This window comes from Schistocerca gregaria, chromosome 4, assembly GCF_023897955.1.
Source record: "Schistocerca gregaria isolate iqSchGreg1 chromosome 4, iqSchGreg1.2, whole genome shotgun sequence".
Classification (NCBI taxonomy): domain Eukaryota; kingdom Metazoa; phylum Arthropoda; class Insecta; order Orthoptera; family Acrididae; genus Schistocerca; species Schistocerca gregaria.
The window spans coordinates 765,599,849-765,616,801 of NC_064923.1; the positions used below are offsets into that span (position 1 = coordinate 765,599,849).

A 16,953-nucleotide genomic window follows, 5' to 3' on the forward strand; every position below is an offset into this window, starting at 1 on the left:
GTGGTTACCTCTTGATAGAGCAGCTTAATGTTATGATAATGGACTGGTTCAGTGGGAGGTATGGATTATGATTGAATGTAACAATTTTGACGTGATTTGGCAAAGTCAAAGAATCTTACAGCGGAAAAGGTGTCTGTGGTGACACACTGATCTGTAGCGTAATCTGAGGTCTAGGTTAGATTGGAATGCAACAGTTTGGTTTTGAATTGGCGAAGCCAACTAATCTGTCAGCGAAAATATTTCTGTGGTGATACAATGGTCTGTAGCGTAGCCCGAGGTCTAGTTTAGGTTGGAATGCAACCGAGGTCTAGTTTAGGTTGGAATGCAACAGTTTGGTTGTGTGTCTGCAAAACCAACGAATCTGACAGCGGAAAAGATTTTTGTGGCGACAAGCTGATCGGTAGCGAAGCCTGAGGTCTGTGTTAGGTTATAATTCAACAGTTTTCTCGTTAAAGCCAAGAAAACTGAATGTCGTAAGAGAGATCGCTGTTAGGTGTAACGTGTAAATTTCGTTGAGGCATCGAAGGAAACGAATGTCAACACGGATGGAAAGTGCTTGATTGATCTGTATCGTATGACGTGATATATGACGCTCTTGGCAATATCCTAAATCTACACTCATGCCCATACAGTAAGGATAATTGTAGAATGTGGTGCCACACAACGTGGCACCACACAAAACTGGCGCTAATAGCATAGGCACATAGGGAACACACACGAAAAGATCTGTAAGTCCACGGTATTGATGATAAGTTGAGAAAACCGTCCCAAAACACATGTGCTACAAAATGCCACTGTTTCCTGCACATGTACCCCGACATCAATATGGGGTATGATCACCACACACACGTACACAGGCCTCACAACGGGTTGGCATACACTGGATCAGTTGGTCGAGTAGCTGCTGGGGTATAGCCTCCCATTCTTGCACCATTGCCTGTCGGAGCTCCTGAAGTGTCGTAGGGGTTTGAAGACGAGCAGCGATTCGTCGACCGGGAGCATCCCAAACGTGCTCGATTGGGTTTAGGTCTGGAGAACAGGCAGGCCACTCCATTCACCTCATATCTTCTGTTTCAAGGTACTCCTTCACGATGGTGAGACCCACTGCACCCCTGAAAAGGCCGACATGCTGGTGAAAAATGACGTCCCCATACACGTGACCTGTTACAGTTCCTCTGTCAAAAACATGCAGGGTGTACGTGCACCAATCATAATCCCACCCCACACCATCAAACCACAACGTCCATACGGGTCCCTTTCAAGGACATTAATGGGTTGGTATCTGGTTCACGCCAGATGAAAACCCGGCGAGAATCACTGTTCAGACTATACCTGGACTCGTCCATAAACATAACCTGGGACCACTGTTCCAATGATCATGTACTGCATTCTTGACACCAGGCTTTACGAGCTCTCCTGTGACCAGGGGTCAGTGGAATGCACCTTGCAGGTTTCCGGCCGAATAAACCATGTCTGTTCAGTCGTCTGTAGACTGTGTGTCTGGAGACAACTGTTCCAGTGGCTGCAGTAAGGTCCCGATCAAGGCTACCTGCAGTACGCCATGGCCGTCTGAGAGAACTGATGGTGAGATATCGGTCTTCTTGTGGTGTTGTACGCTGTTGATGTCCCGTACTGTAGAGCCTGGAGACGTTTCCTGTCTGCTGGAATCGTTGCCGTAATCTTGAGATCACACTTAGTGGCACACGGAGGGCCCGTGCTACGACTTGCTGTGTTTGACCAGCCTCCAGTCGCCCTACTATTCTACCCCTCATAACGTCATCAATATGTATTCTCTGAGCCATTTTCAACACACAGTCACCATTAGCACGTCTGAAAACGTCTGCACACTTACTCGCTGCACCGTACTCTGACATGCACCAATAGACCTCTGCGTATGTGAACTACTGCCAGCGCCACAGTGCGATGACTTCAGGTCAAATGCACCGCATGGTCATACCCAGAGGTGATTTAAACCCACAAACCTCCATCCAGAGCGTTGTTTCACCATGAATTAGCATTATCCTTAATTTATGAGCATGAATGTAGGTAGAATATTTGGACTATGTGGTTCAATTATGAGTTATTTGCGGAAAACTCCAGATGATATGATCTACGAATGAGTACTATCGTCATTGGCTGACAACATACTAACGAGAATGAGATTTTCACTCTGCAGCGGAGTGTGCGCTGATATGAAACTTCCTGGCAGATTAAAACTGTGTGCCGGACCGAGACTCGAACTCGGGACCTTTGCCTTTCGCAGGAAAGTACTCTACCAACTGAGCTACCCAAGCACGACTCACGCCCCGTCCTCACTTCTGCCAGTACCTCGTCTCCTACGTTCCAAACTTTACAGAAGCTCTCCTGCGAACCTTCCACAGTTTTAATCTGCCAGAAAGTTTCATATCAGCGCACACTCCGCTGCAGAGTGAAAATCTCATTCTGGAAACATCTCCCAGGGTGTGCCTAAGCCATGTCTCCGCAATATCCAATTTCAGGAGTGCTAGTTCTGCAAGGTTCGCAGGAGAGCTTCTGTAATGTTTGGAAGGTAGGAGACGAGGTACTGGCAGAAGTAAAGCTGTGAGGACGGGGCGTGAGTCGTGCTTGGGTAGCTCAGATGGTAGAGCACTTGCCCGCAAAGGGCAAAGGTCCCGAGTTCGAGTCTCGGTCCGGCACACAGTTTTAATCTGCCAGAAAGTTTCTACATACTAACGCTTTAAGATCATCAGTTTGTCCGTTGTGATACTTGTTTGGCTTAGTTCCCAACATTATTCGATTTACGTGTAACTATGTATAAGAAATATTTCGCTGTTTTCAAGTACAATATGAGCTTCGGTTATTTGGGAAGCGAATGTTATGTGCGAGAATCTTGGGAGCCATTGTCAACAATAGCACACTTCGGATAGGTTAGCTGAGCTTGTAGGCCTAAGTGTTTATCTAGTTTACTTTTTATATGATAGTTTTGGCTCCTTCGTTTGATAGCATTTTTTTTTTCAGTAACTTGGGCTGTATTTTGTGAAAATGAGTGTGTGTTTTTTTATTTTGGTAGTTTCTGGCATTTTAAGATACCGGCAGTTACGGTTCTCGGTTATCAATAGATTTAGTGTCCAACAGTCCATCTAAAGTATTTGTAAACTCGTAATGAAATGATCTTTTCATTTCCTTCCACTTCCTATTTAGCGTCTACTCGATTCTTTTTTCGTTCCGAAATCTGCTTCTTTCTTTAAAATATGCGTAATCCCAAGTATCTGTTTTGCGACATTGTCAATTGTTTTGTAACTCACTGTTTCTGTCTATTACGTTGCAGAAATCCACGTTGATATGACGTCATATTGGACTTCGTATTTACGACGTTTGTCGCATGGTTTTTACGTCACTCGCCAAAGTCTGCGTCTCATATCGAAGATGTTGGAATTTTGTGAAAAATATATTTCATGTGAGACGGCGGCAAAGTGAATCATATGAAATATAATACACTCCTGGAAATGGAAAAAAGAACACATTGACACCGGTGTGTCAGACCCACCATACTTGCTCCAGACACTGCGAGAGGGCTGTACAAGCAATGATCACACGCACGGCACAGCGGACATACCAGAAACCGCGGTGTTGGCCGTCGAATGGCGCTAGCTGCGCAGCATTTGTGCACCGCCGCCGTCAGTGTCAGCCAGTTTGCCGTGGCATACGGAGCTCCATCGCAGTCTTTAACACTGGTAGCATGCCGCGACAGCGTGGACGTGAACCGTATGTACAGTTGACGGACTTTGAGCGAGGGCGTATAGTGAGCATGCGGGAGGCCGGGTGGACGTACCGCCGAATTGCTCAACACGTGGGGCGTGAGGTCTCCACAGTACATCGATGTTGTCGCCAGTGGTCGGCGGAAGGTGCACGTGCCCGTCGACCGTCGACGCACGGATGCACGCCAAGACCGTAGGATCCTACGCAGTGCCGTAGGGGACCACACCGCCACTTCCCAGCAAATTAGGGATACTGTTGCTCCTGGGGTATCGGCGAGGACCATTCGCAACCGTCTCCATGAAGCTGGGCTGCGGTCCCGCACACCGTTAGGCCGTCTTCCGCTCACGCCCCAACATCGTGCAGCCCGCCTCTAATGGTGTCGCGACAGGCGTGAATGGAGGGACGAATGGAGACGTGTCGTCTTCAGCGATGAGAGTCGCTTCTACCTTGGTGCCAATGATGGTCGTATGCGTGTTTGGCGCCGTGCAGGTGAGCGCCACAATTAGGAGTGCATACGACCGAGGCACACAGGGCCAACACCCGGCATCATGGTGTGGGGAGCGATCTCCTACACTGGATGTACACCTCTGGTGATCGTCGAGGGCACACTGAATAGTGCACGGTACATTCAAACTGTCATCGAACCCATCGTTCTACCATTCCTAGACCGGCAAGGGAACTTGCTGTTCCAACAGGACAATGCACGTCCGCATGTATCCCGTGCCACCCAACGTGCTCTAGAAGGTGTAAGTCAACTACCCTGCCCAGCAAGATCTCCGGATCTGTCCCCCATTGAGCATGTTTGGGACTGGATGAAGCGTCGTATCACGCGGTCTGCACGTCCAGCACGAACGCTGGTCCAACTGAGGCGCCAGGTGGAAATGGCATGGCAAGCCGTTCCACAGGACTACATCCAGCATCTCTACGATCGTCTCCATGGGAGAATAGCAGCCTGCATTGCTGCGAAAGGTGGATATCCACTGTACTAGTGCCGACATTGTGCATGCTCTGTTGCCTGTGTCTATGTGCCTGTGGTTCTGTCAGTATGATCATGTGATGTATCTGACCCCAGGAATGTGTCAATAAAGTTTCCCCTTCCTGGGACAAAGAATTCACGGTGTTCTTATTTCAGTTTCCAGGGGTGTAGATCTCTCTGGTGGTATTGTTCACTCTGAGTTTTGTGTGTGTAACATAATGTTCCTTGTTTGTTGTGTTCGATGTATTTTACCTGGAAGTGCAAATATAGTTACTGGCACTAAATGTCTTTTACTCACTATTACTTATACAACAGTTTCGACGCTAACAGAAGATGCGTCTTAATCCATCTAAAATACGGAAAATGGCTATCTATAAACTACTCAGCGAATGAAAATTGCCGAAACATGTCACACATTAAGTGGAAACACACAACCTAATTTCTCGCGCATTTATCATGTAAGCATATGGCCATATAACTGCGGTATTTTTATCACACTATGTTTTTCAACACAAAACTCCTCTTACTAGCACGATAGCCATAATTTATGCTACTTACCCACCAGAAATAACGTTTTTTCTCAGATGTATTACGGTTTCCATCCACAGCAGTAATAATTATTCGCCATTGCTTTAACTAATGAATAAACGTGTAAAAACAGAGCAGATGCGCGTAATATTAAAGCTTCAGTCTTAGCGCAAAACGTAAATGGACATGATACCGCGTTCAAAAGTCAGTACGTAACAATCCCAGTTTGAATGGTTCAAATGGCTCTAAGCACTATGGGACTCAACTGCTGTGGTCATCAGTCCCCTAGAACTTAGAACTACTTAAACCTAACTAACCTAAGGACATCACACACATCCATGCCCGAGGCAGGATTCGAATCTGCGACCGTAGCAGTCGCACGGTTCCGGACTGCGCGCCTAGAACCGCGAGACCACCGCGGCCGGCAATCCCAGTTTGATGTTTAAGCCATGCACAGTACACATTGCTCACACCAGAGTTTTTGCTACTCTGTGACATTACTCTGTGGTCGTTTGAAGGTGCTCCTTGGTTGTTACTGATGTCAGTTGTTCCTTACACAACCCTCGTAACAGCATTATGGTAAGTACAGCTGTAACAGTAATTTTCATCTTTTAATCCTTCAAAGAATATTCACTCTTTATCTGTCAACCGCCCATTGCGTTATCTGGTTGTATTACAACTTCGTCCTGTTAGTCTCTGTAAGCTATACCTGGGAGAGAAATGCAGTATTATTTGTCGGTTATGTTGTAAACCTAAGCCCTGAGTGTTTTCCGTTTTTTATTATCTTAAGCCGTAGTAAACAACGTAATTCATAGTGCACAGTTTGCGCACGTTAGAGCAGCTTAGCACTAGGTGTTATCTAATTAAAATATTTTGCATCTTCGTACAGTTTTTTCTCAATTTAAATTGCTTCGCCTGTAATCAGCCAACCTTTTCTTTTTGCTATCACCATGAGACTGTGAGTTGCACTACTACGCTTGAAATCAGAAATAGAGCAATGACAATCCTCCATTATTTTGTTTGTTAGCCCAGATCTCCCATATGTAGCTTACATTTCTTTGATGTTCTCTTCATTGTAGTACCGTTACTATTACATTTTGATTTGCTTTGCAAATTTTCCTGGTGCAGTGTATTTAAAGGTACGGCTGTCTATACGCAACTCGGACTCATCGTACAATTTACGTCACCTCAAGGGAAAATTGATTCTGTTCAATCTTTCGATCGAGCTGCAATCTAGTGACCCTTGTCGGTACTATGACAACGACCTGTGTTAACGTTTTTAATGCAATTCGGATTTTAATAATCAGAATAACTGTGAAACGCGAACTAAAATATTCTCTAGGGTGCAGGACACGCATAACAACAACTAATATATAAAAGACTAAAATTATGTTTCGCTCGTTGCGCGATCTAGTGACATCTGATGATACTATCGCTAAGACGGGTTTTGGTGTTACAATTCATTCTCGTGTTACAATTCATTCTCAGTTTATTACGATATATTTCGTTTGTTCGATATTTGATTCTTGATTAATTTTCTTGACTGTTTAGTTTGAATGTTGCCGTCTTGTTTTCAGACTGATCTGGTTAAGGTTTTACCTGTTTTTAATTTGTGAAAAGGGATTGAATTCCTCGTCTGTAAGCTACTGGGTAAATCATTACCCTCTCTCAGAAACAAATAAAATATTGTACTGGGTTCAGTCAAGTCTGTCTGCTACGTTTACTTAAAAATCTGCATAGATATTTGTTTACATATCCATACATATCGATACTGTATAAGAAATCGTAAATTTGTTGAAACACAATGGTTTGTGCAGTGGTATGATTTAGTTCCTCCGGTGTTTCACGAAATGGTAATTTCCAAGAATGATTGCCTATCGAACGCGTGGGCTCCTAGCGATATATATCGAACTTGTGACTCCATGTCAACCATACGATTGTGGTGGCGCGAATTATGGTAAATGTGTAGTGCGTTGCCCAGGGGACATATTTTATCGTTTCCGATGTGAATAGCAATACGCGAAAGCGTTGCAGTTTCGAGTGCCGAGAACTTCACATGACGTAATCTAATTCCTCGTTTATATAGCGTGGAAAGTTATATTTCCTCAGAAATCTATATTTCTACAACTTCAGGTTGCCTGGAAAAATTGGCCCTACTGATACTCTCCTGTTATCTCTGACTTACATAGCAAGAATGTACCTAGGTTATGGGAAAAAGAATTGCTGCTGGCAGCTTACACAATACGAGCAATAGTGCACGAATAAGACGTGGCTGTAGAGTAAAATAAGTAAAGTTACTCCTTGTACTTTCATTTGTTATTAAGTATAACTTAATTAACGTTTGTCTTTCGTCGTTGCTCTAGTCAATATCCATAACTCGCACCATCAGAGTTGTGTGGTCGACATCGAGTCGCACGCTCGATAAATGTCGTTAGGAGCCCACGCGATCGATAGGCAATCATTCTTGTAAATTACCCACGAAATTGTCGAATCTTAACCAGAGCCGTAGCTTGTTGTAGGGCTGTAGTTCTTGCGTTCATTGTAGATCTAGTTCATAGTTTCTTGCGTTTCCCTTGCAATCGTTCCACGCTAGTCAAATGTCACGTGATTGTTCCAAGGAATCTAACCGTCTTAGGGTTCCAGAATGAGATTTTCACTCTGCAGTGGAGTGTGCGCTGATATGAAACTTCCTGGCAGATCAAAACTGTGTGCCGGACCGAGACTCGAACTCAGGACCTTTGCCTTTCGCGGGAAAGTGCTCTCCAAACTGAGCTACTTGAGCACGACTCACGCCCCGTCCTCACAGCTTCACATCTGCCAGTACCTCGTCTCCTACCTTCCAAACTGTGCAGAAGCTCTCCTGCGAACCTTGCAGAACTAGCACTCCTGAAAGAAAGCACTTGCCCGCAAAAGGCAAAGGTCCCGAGTTCGAGTCTCGGTCCGGCATACAGTTTTGATCTGCCAGAAAGTTTCGTCTTAGGGTTGTTGGAACAAGTTCGATAACATAGTCTACACTGTGCTCGATAATGTATCGAACGCTGGGGCATATTGGGAAATCTCGAGCTTGTTTGGATGCAAGCCCTTTCTAAAGGCCTGCAATAGAACTTATGACAGTGGTAACCATGAAAGTTAATTTGATGGTGCCCCTAATGGTAAATGCGTTAAATTAAACAAACATTTATATCGCTCTAGGGACACCTAAAGGAGAGATTCGGGATTGTTGTGCATCCATGAAGCGCGTGATATTCTTCAGGTCTAAATCCTCACAAATTTTGTACAACATTCATACAAAACGAAAAGCATGTATTACCTCAAGTTTTACTAGCTTAAATCTGCTATCTCGTTCATGCATCTTCTAATGAGTTAGTGCTGTGAAGCAATCAGGGTGTTCCACCAACTATCATCTGAATAACTTTGTATTGCGCCCAAGTTGATTTGTATCTGTCCAACGACAAACCACTTTACAAACATGAACAATAAGATGTTAATCAACAATGGCCAAATTCACAGCACCTGCCCAAGGCAACTAGAAACAAGCACCTGCCACTGATAACGCGTGAGTTTTCGGTTCTGCACCCAGAGAATGGAAAATTTCAACGAGTATCAGTTTCTCTAGCGATTCCCTTAAACTGCGGGTCACTATATTCACGCGACACATCAGATACGAAATACATGAAAAGTAAGCCCTGCTTTGCTGCAGGTCCACTATGCAGCTGTGAAGGGCACCAAAGAATTGATACCAGAAAAAAAATGGGCGGAAATCCAGGAGTTTATTAGCTTATGCAGCTTCCTTTCCATCATAACCAAAAAAACATTTGTCTTTTGACCACGCAAGCATAATTGAACAGCGACTAAATTTGCTGATATGTAGGACATAAAAATATAGCATCCATGTCGGAAACCATACATATAAATAAAAAAATAATTTTCATTTTTTGCATTTCTAAGTGTTGCCTTAAATTCGATATCAAAATGTGTTCATTTCCATTACGTAACCCTGATTTCGTTGAAGCTTACTTAGCAATTATATGCATATTTTTGATTATTGTTGCCGGTGGATTAGTGGTCAGGGTGTCAGTCTCTCGTGCCTACGTTCACGGTTTCTAATCTTTTTGAGATCAGTAACTGTTCTTCTCTTTTCCTTTTTTCTATTCACACACAAAACTCTTATTACACGCCGTACAATACAAAATACATCCTCTAAATGAACCTTGGACTCTCGTTTCGAGCACTCATTGCCCCAATTAAAACTTGATTTAGTGCTGAACCGTTAGCAGTGGGTACAAGAGTGGAAACTGATCATTGTACTTTCACGCGGTAGCTGGAGGTTATTCAACATTTGTATTTTTGTTACTTGACTTCCCACACGTTAACCATTTGTTAATTCTTTATTGCTCAGCTATTTTTGCATGATGTTATTACACCCTATTTTATGCATTATGATTGTTGTATTAGCTATCAGACAGAGTTAAGGTTATTTTTAGGTATGTGGGAAGATCACTATAACAAATATGGTCTGGTTGCGGTGGAAGGGCTTCAAGAAAGATCATTATGATTTGTACAAACTAAATTCACATCCTAACATGCCGCCTAGATATAAGCATCAGTTTCTTGTCAGTTTTTAGGAAGCCAGAACATGCAGTGAGTTTTGATTAGTAGTAAGTGAACCCAGGTCCATTTGCTTTGAAATCTCTAAACTATTCGCCGTCTGCCACTATTGTCGTTGCAACTAAAAATGCAATATGGCTCATTGTAAGGCCTTCCAGGATTACTGAAAAATGGCATACAACCTGTCGGCTTTGACCAATAATGTCACAAGTTACCAGATTTAACAGCAAAGCCGAATGTTGAGAAACAAAGGATTGCAGGACAGAGGAAACTGAAAGTAGACGTATATTACGTATATTCATACACTGAAGAGCCAAAGAAACTGGTACACCTGCCTAATACTGTGTAGGGCCCCCATGAGCACGCAGAAGTGCTACAACACGATGTGGCATAGAGTCGACTAATGGACTAATGTCTGAAGTAGTGCTGGAGTGAACTGACACCACGATTCCTGCAGGGCTGTACATAAATCTGTAAAAGAACGAGAGGGGTGGAGATTTCTTCTGAAGAGCTCTTTGTAAGCCATCCCTGATATGCCCCATAATGTTCATGTTTGGCGAGTCTGGTGGCCATTGGAAGTGTTTAAACTCAGAAGTGTGTATCTGGAGCCACTCTAGTAATTTTGGACGTGTGGGGTGTCGCGTTCTCCTGCTGGAATTGCCCAAGTCCGTCGGAATGCTCAATGGACCCGAATGGATGCAGGTGATCAGACAGGATGCTTACGTATGTGTCACCTCTCAGATTCGTATCTAGACGTGTCAGAGGTCCCATATTACTACAGCTGCACACGGCCCACACCATTACATAGCCTCCACTAGCTTGAATAATCCCCTGGTGACATGAAGGGTCCATGGGATTCATGAGGATGTCTCCACATCCGCACACATCCATCTGCTCAATAAAATTTGAAATCATCTGACCAGGCAACATGTTTCCAGTCATCAACAGTCCAATGCTGGTGTTGACAGGCGCAGGGTGAGGCGTAAAGTTTTTTGTCGTGCAGTCATGAAGGACAGAACTCAATGGAGTGACTGCGTATCCAAAGACCTTCAGAGAGGGGGACTGCTGGAGGAATGGCAGAAAGGAGCTGAAGACAGGCTGAAGTGTAGGCAATCTCTCAAAACAGTGCATGGTCCATTGGGCCTGATCTCATAAAGGAGGTGGAGGGGAGGGGGGGGAGGAAGTCCTGAAGGGTGCATGAGTAAGCCTTTCAGCTCTGAAAGCCCATATTGATGATGTTTCATTGAATACTTCGCACGCTAATGCTTGTTGATGGCCCCAGCATTGAAATCTGCAGCAATTTGCGGAAGGGTTGCACTTCTGTCATGTTGTACAATTCTCTTCAGTCGTCGTTGGTCCCGTTCTCGCAGAATCTTTTTTCGGTGCAGCAATGTTGGAGATTTGATGTTTTACCGGATTCCCAATATTCGCAGTACACTTGTGAAATGCTCGTATGGGAAAATTCCGTTTCATTGCTACCTCGGAGATGCCATGTCCCATCACTCATGCTTCGACTATAACACTAGGTTCAAACTCACTCACATCTTGATAACCTGCCACTGTAGCAGCAGCAACCAATCTAACAAGTGCAGCCGTTCTTCAGTTGACCTATGGGGTTAAAATAGGATACTAGTGTTAGCGAAGGCGAAAAACTCGACATACGTAAAATTTGTATCCCATAGTATCACTTGAACTATATAGGTCTACTGAAGAATAGGATACTAGTATTAGCTCCGGCGAAAAATAGCAACGTTCATAAGATTTGTATCCCATACTTCAGTTGACCTGTATAGGTGAAATCTTAACGTATGTTGCTGCTACCTTCATATTTCAACTGGGGTACAGGATGCTATTGTTATGTATGTCGCTTCTTTCGTCTTTGCTAGTACCAGTATCCTGTACTTCAGTTGACCTATATATTTGAACTTAAGTACAGGATACAAAGTTTTTATATGACAGTATTTTTGCCTTCCATAGTGCTAGTATGGACTGAAAAATATCGTAGTAATACTAGTGCTGGTGAAAGCGAAAAAAAGCCACAACTGTAAAATTTGTATTCCGTACTGTTGACGAATCCTGCTTCAAGTCTTCCATATTCATAGGAAAAGAAAGTCGTACCTACAAACGAAGATCCAGAATGAAAGACAGTTCTTTCAAAATATCTGTCTCACTAAGAATGAAAATAAATACCGAATGAATTGGAATGGACAAATGATTTAACCTCTTGAGGGACGAATTTTTTTAATAATTTCAATTTTGACAATTATTTTTAGCACTATATTTGAGATATAAGGAAGTCATTACACATATATTTTTTCCACAAATGCTTCAATTTACTGTACAACAATGAAAATAGGAAATTGCCACATTTGTGTACATGGTTCATAGCAGGTTACATGAGAGCAAACATGGTGAAAACATAAAGAAACCAAAAAATGTGATAAATAATGGCAAAAGTCAAGTAACAAGAAATTGTTCACATCATGTATTCTGGAAGAACTCCGTACATTCTGGACAAACAAGAACCTTGCATTTTTTGCAAATGTATCTTGTTCTTCTTTTGCAGTTTTTATCCCCGCACCTAGGAGGGTTCTTACATTCTTTTTTTCTTCAGGGTAATGGACTATTCTATCCAGTCTTATATCTGCAGAACATCCAGTGCGTTGCCTTTCCTTCATGTGAGCATGGCAGGGGTGTTTGACGATCTGCCACACTTCCTTTGCAGACTTCCAAGCTCTATAACTGTTGTAGCAACTGATGCCTTGAACTCCACAAAAGATATATTTCTTTCATTGTCTCTTTTGTAAAGAATCCATGCATTTACTAGTGCAACATTATAAAAGTGGAAAAATATTCTCAAGTAAAACTTCTTGCACTTTGTTGTATTACGGTAGTGTGCAACCATCTGGTCAGTCATGTCTACTCCGCCCATGAATTTGTTGTAGCATGCTACTGCATATGGTCTCTCTATATCATGTGAGTATGGTTCTTCACATCCCATCTTTTGACAGTATCAATTGGTGTCCCTCCAGCAAAGGTAGATACCATGTGGACAATGTTCCTATCCATCCACTGCACAACTGTAATATTGTCATTAGAAGTAGCAATAGACATTGAATCTCGACCTGATTTCATTAGAGCTTTGCTGTTGATCAATTTACTCTCTGCACCCTATCGTCTGTTCGACCTTATGGTTTCCAATACATGAATTTTCTTTTGCTTTGGATACGAAAGCAATGGGATTGTTGTAAATAAATTGTCAAGAATGATCTTGTGATTCTTTCCTGCTAGCCCCTGGCACAATTTTACTACAGTGTTCGCAATATGACCAAAGTTACGGCTCAGTGTTTTATTCTGTTCTTGCCTTTTCCCTGGTACATTTAAAAAAATGTCATGTATCCATCTGAGCTAGAACACACCCATGCTTTGAATCCCCGCTTTTTGGGTTTAGACTTTATATACTGTTTTTCCCTGCTTCTACCCTTGAAGAAGATAATCATTTCATCTATAGATTGATATTCAGCATGAGTTACTCTCCATGAAAATGTCTCTTTCAGTATGTCCAAAATGGGTTTCACCTTCACAAAGCATGTCAGTGTTGTTTTCAGGGATTTCGCCATTGTCCACAAAATGCAAAAACATTTTTATTTTCTCAAATCTCTTTAGTGACATAATCTCAGCAATAAGATCCATTCTCAAAGCTGGGTTACTTGACCAGTACCTACAATAGTTTGGATGCTTTAGATATGTCCTAATCAAATTAATCGGTAAGAAGGAATGAATTTCACTTACTGAGAAATTGCATTCACCATTTGAAAAAGCATAGTGTGTTGCCTCTCTAACTTCAGGAGTGAACATGTTGCATTAGTAAAAATATGGTGTCTTATCTACTGAAGAATCACTATTACTTTTGTAAACGCCACAGAATGCAGGAATGTTACCAACGAAGTCATTGTTCTTGTTTGGATACAATATAATACGGGAAGATGTTGGAGAATTCGAAACTGTGGAACTTGTAGTTGCAGTATTGGTCAGCACTGTTATTGACTGAATTGCACTATCAACCGCTAAATCACCATTAGCAACAGTGTCATCACCAACAACAATATCATCATCAGAATTGTCATCAAGAATGTCACTGCCTTCATCACTTGTAATTACATCCAAAACAGAACTATCATCAACAGAATCTAAAATGAGTAAAATTTCGTCTGGGCTCAATGTTTTCCTTCGATTCATTTCTAATAATGTTGGAAGAGAAACTGTAAAATAAATGAAAGTAACAAAATGACAAAAATGGTATTTTATGATTGAGACACTGGTGGTTACGTTGTATTTCAGGTTATGTCACCTACTGCACTGTGTCCACAAATGTGTACATATGTAAACAGTCGATTTATACAAAATAGTCACCAGACCTCACTGTTTCAACAGTAACATTATAAAAATAAATGTCCAAAACACAGAATAATAAATTGTAGACGAAAAATTCTACTGCAAAAAAAATGTAAATTATGATTTCAAATGCATGTACTGAACAACAGGCAGCTGCTGACTATCCACAGATATAAAAACATCTCTCTCCATAACAGTAATCGATAATGAACTAGGGACAGGGTAGCCAACTTATGGGAACACGATGTAACCACACAAATGTAACCACTGCCCATTACAGGACCTCATCTTCAATATATTCAGCATAAGGTTAATGGCCTCATATGAGCCAATATCCCTGAAGAGGTTAAATTAATACAAGCGACGATAATCGTACACAATGTCTAGCGTTATCTTTTAAAAACGCATTCATTTATTTCAATTTACAGTGATGACACCTCGCCATAGACAATGGTTTATTATCTACACCTCTAAAATAAAGACGTTAATATCTATGGGTTAACTACAACATTATCACTCAAAGCCAATGGGTTGTATCCCATTCTTCAGTTGACCTGAGCTTCCAAAAGCACTGTAAATTGAAATACCAATATTTCCTTACGTGTTATCAATAACAAAATGTTCTTAAAACGTGGATACAGAAATTGTTTGTAAGATACCTCTCTGGAAAATAGTAGAAAAGACCAAAGATTTTATTGTTGGTGTGTACCGTCTTTTCATTGATTTCAAATCTGCATATGAGACAATAAATTGGGCTAAACTCTATGAGGCACTGCAGAAATTTTGGGTGCCTAGGAAGTTGGCGCTTTTGACAGAGATCACCACAAGGCGCCACCAGTGTACTGTGCAGTGCAGTCTAGGCTATCAACGCAGTTTTCCACATGAACTGGTCTAAGACAAGGGGATGGGCTTTCCTGCCTGCTCCTCAGTCTGGCACCTGAAAATGTGGTGCGTGAATCGGGTATCCACACAGGAGGTACTATCTACTATAAGTCTGTACAACTGCTGGGATATGCAGATGATTTTGGACCTAATGAGTAGACCATTTAGAGATCTACAAAGCGCATTGTCAGCTCTAAAACTGAGTGTAGAGAAGATAGGATTGAAAATTAATGAAGGAATGACCAAAGCTACTTGCATGATGCTGCAGTTTTTTCACTTATCTCGGTGTTTATAACGTTACAGCTCCTGAACTATGTGTTGTACCATGGTATTATTTTGTAGGTCCATTTAGCGGCATATGAGGACACTTCTGAGAAATTCATTACGAATAGAGTTGGTAGCACACAAGTAATAAATTTAAACGTCTTGCATGATACTGCGGACTTTCACATACGTGATTGTTTAAGACAGGTAGGTGCTCCTTACCACAACCGTGACTGTTGTGTGACGGTAAGGGGGTATGTGTACCAAGTGTGGTTGAAATCGGTCCAGTAACTTTGGAAACGCGGAACATACACAGTGCACAGTCTTACATGACCAGAAAAAGGCTTCGATCATGGCTGTTCACAAAGAAGGCAAAAGCTCGAGAGAAAATAATTACAAACCAATATCGCTGATGACCGCCCGTTGCAGGCTCCTAGAGCATATACTACGCTCAAGCATTACGACACTTATGGGGAGGGAAACAAGCTCCTCTCAATGAATTCTGGAAAAACCTCCCGTGAGCAAAATGTGTTGCTTCTTTGTGCACGATACCTTGCAGACAGTAGATGGAGATGAACAGCCAGATGTCGTCTTCCTAGATTTGCGAAAGGCACCGCATTTTCAACTCCTAACTAAGATGCTATCACATGGAGTATCTTCGCAAATATGTGACTGACTCGAGTAATAGTTGAGAAATAAAACCCAGTACGTTATAGAGGACTACGTTCGGTGAGCCTCAAAGGACGTTTGATATTGTCAGTGTATGTATAGGCCGTAAGACTTATCAGATAAAATCAGAAGCACTCCTAGATGGTTCGCTGGTGATACTGTTGGTAACACGAAGGTATCATCGTTGAACGATCGCAAGAAAGTGCATTCTACTTCGACGAAATTGCCAACGGGTGTAATGATTGGCAGTTGTTTGTAAATGTAGTTAATACGGGATAATGCCTATAACAAATAGTAAGAACACGATAGATACATTAGTGTTGAACATCTCGAGCATATCGTATTTTTTAAGTATTTAGGCTAATATTAAGAAGCTACAATGATATAGGACGATCACATAAAATCAGTGCAGTATTAGGGGAGACGAATCAGAGATTTAGATTTGCTGGAACGACTTTGGGATGATGCAATGCATCTGAAAACAAACTCGTATACGAGACGATAGTGCGGCCAATTCTGGAGTATTGCTTCCGTGTTCGTAGTGCTTATCAAGCAGGGGTAACACCAGAGTGGCAGTGCTAGGATCGAGACAGGTATGATTGTAGACCATACGAAAGTGTAACAGGTATGTTCAGGGAATGTAAACGGGATTCTTTGTGAAAAAAAAGCGATGCTATTCTTACGAAACCCTGCTAGGTAAATTTAGAGAATCAGAGTTCGAGAAAGACATTGTGCTGCTACCATAGTAGCTTTCGTATGGGGGTCATGACAGTAAGATAAAAGAGACTGTAGCGCGTCCGGTTACATTTGGACAGTCGTTTTACCGCCGCCCAAGACGTAAGTGAAGCAGGACGGAGAATCAATGATACTGACACAAAGCGCGCTCCGTCGCG

General features: G+C 42.3%; 1 protein-coding gene across 4 annotated transcripts in view; it reads left to right on the forward strand.

The window, feature by feature from the left end:
• The first annotated feature begins 5,741 nt into the window (after positions 1-5,741).
• LOC126365817 (osmotic avoidance abnormal protein 3-like) overlaps positions 5,742-16,953 on the forward strand; it is a 333,344-nt gene continuing 322,132 nt past the window's right edge. The window contains exon 1 of one of the 4 annotated variants that reach the window (XM_050008409.1): positions 5,742-5,821. The gene's annotated coding sequence lies outside the window, so the exon portion shown is untranslated. The remainder of the gene's footprint in view (positions 5,822-16,953) is intronic. The other 3 variants (XM_050008410.1, XM_050008411.1, XM_050008412.1) reach the window with 3 other exon arrangements.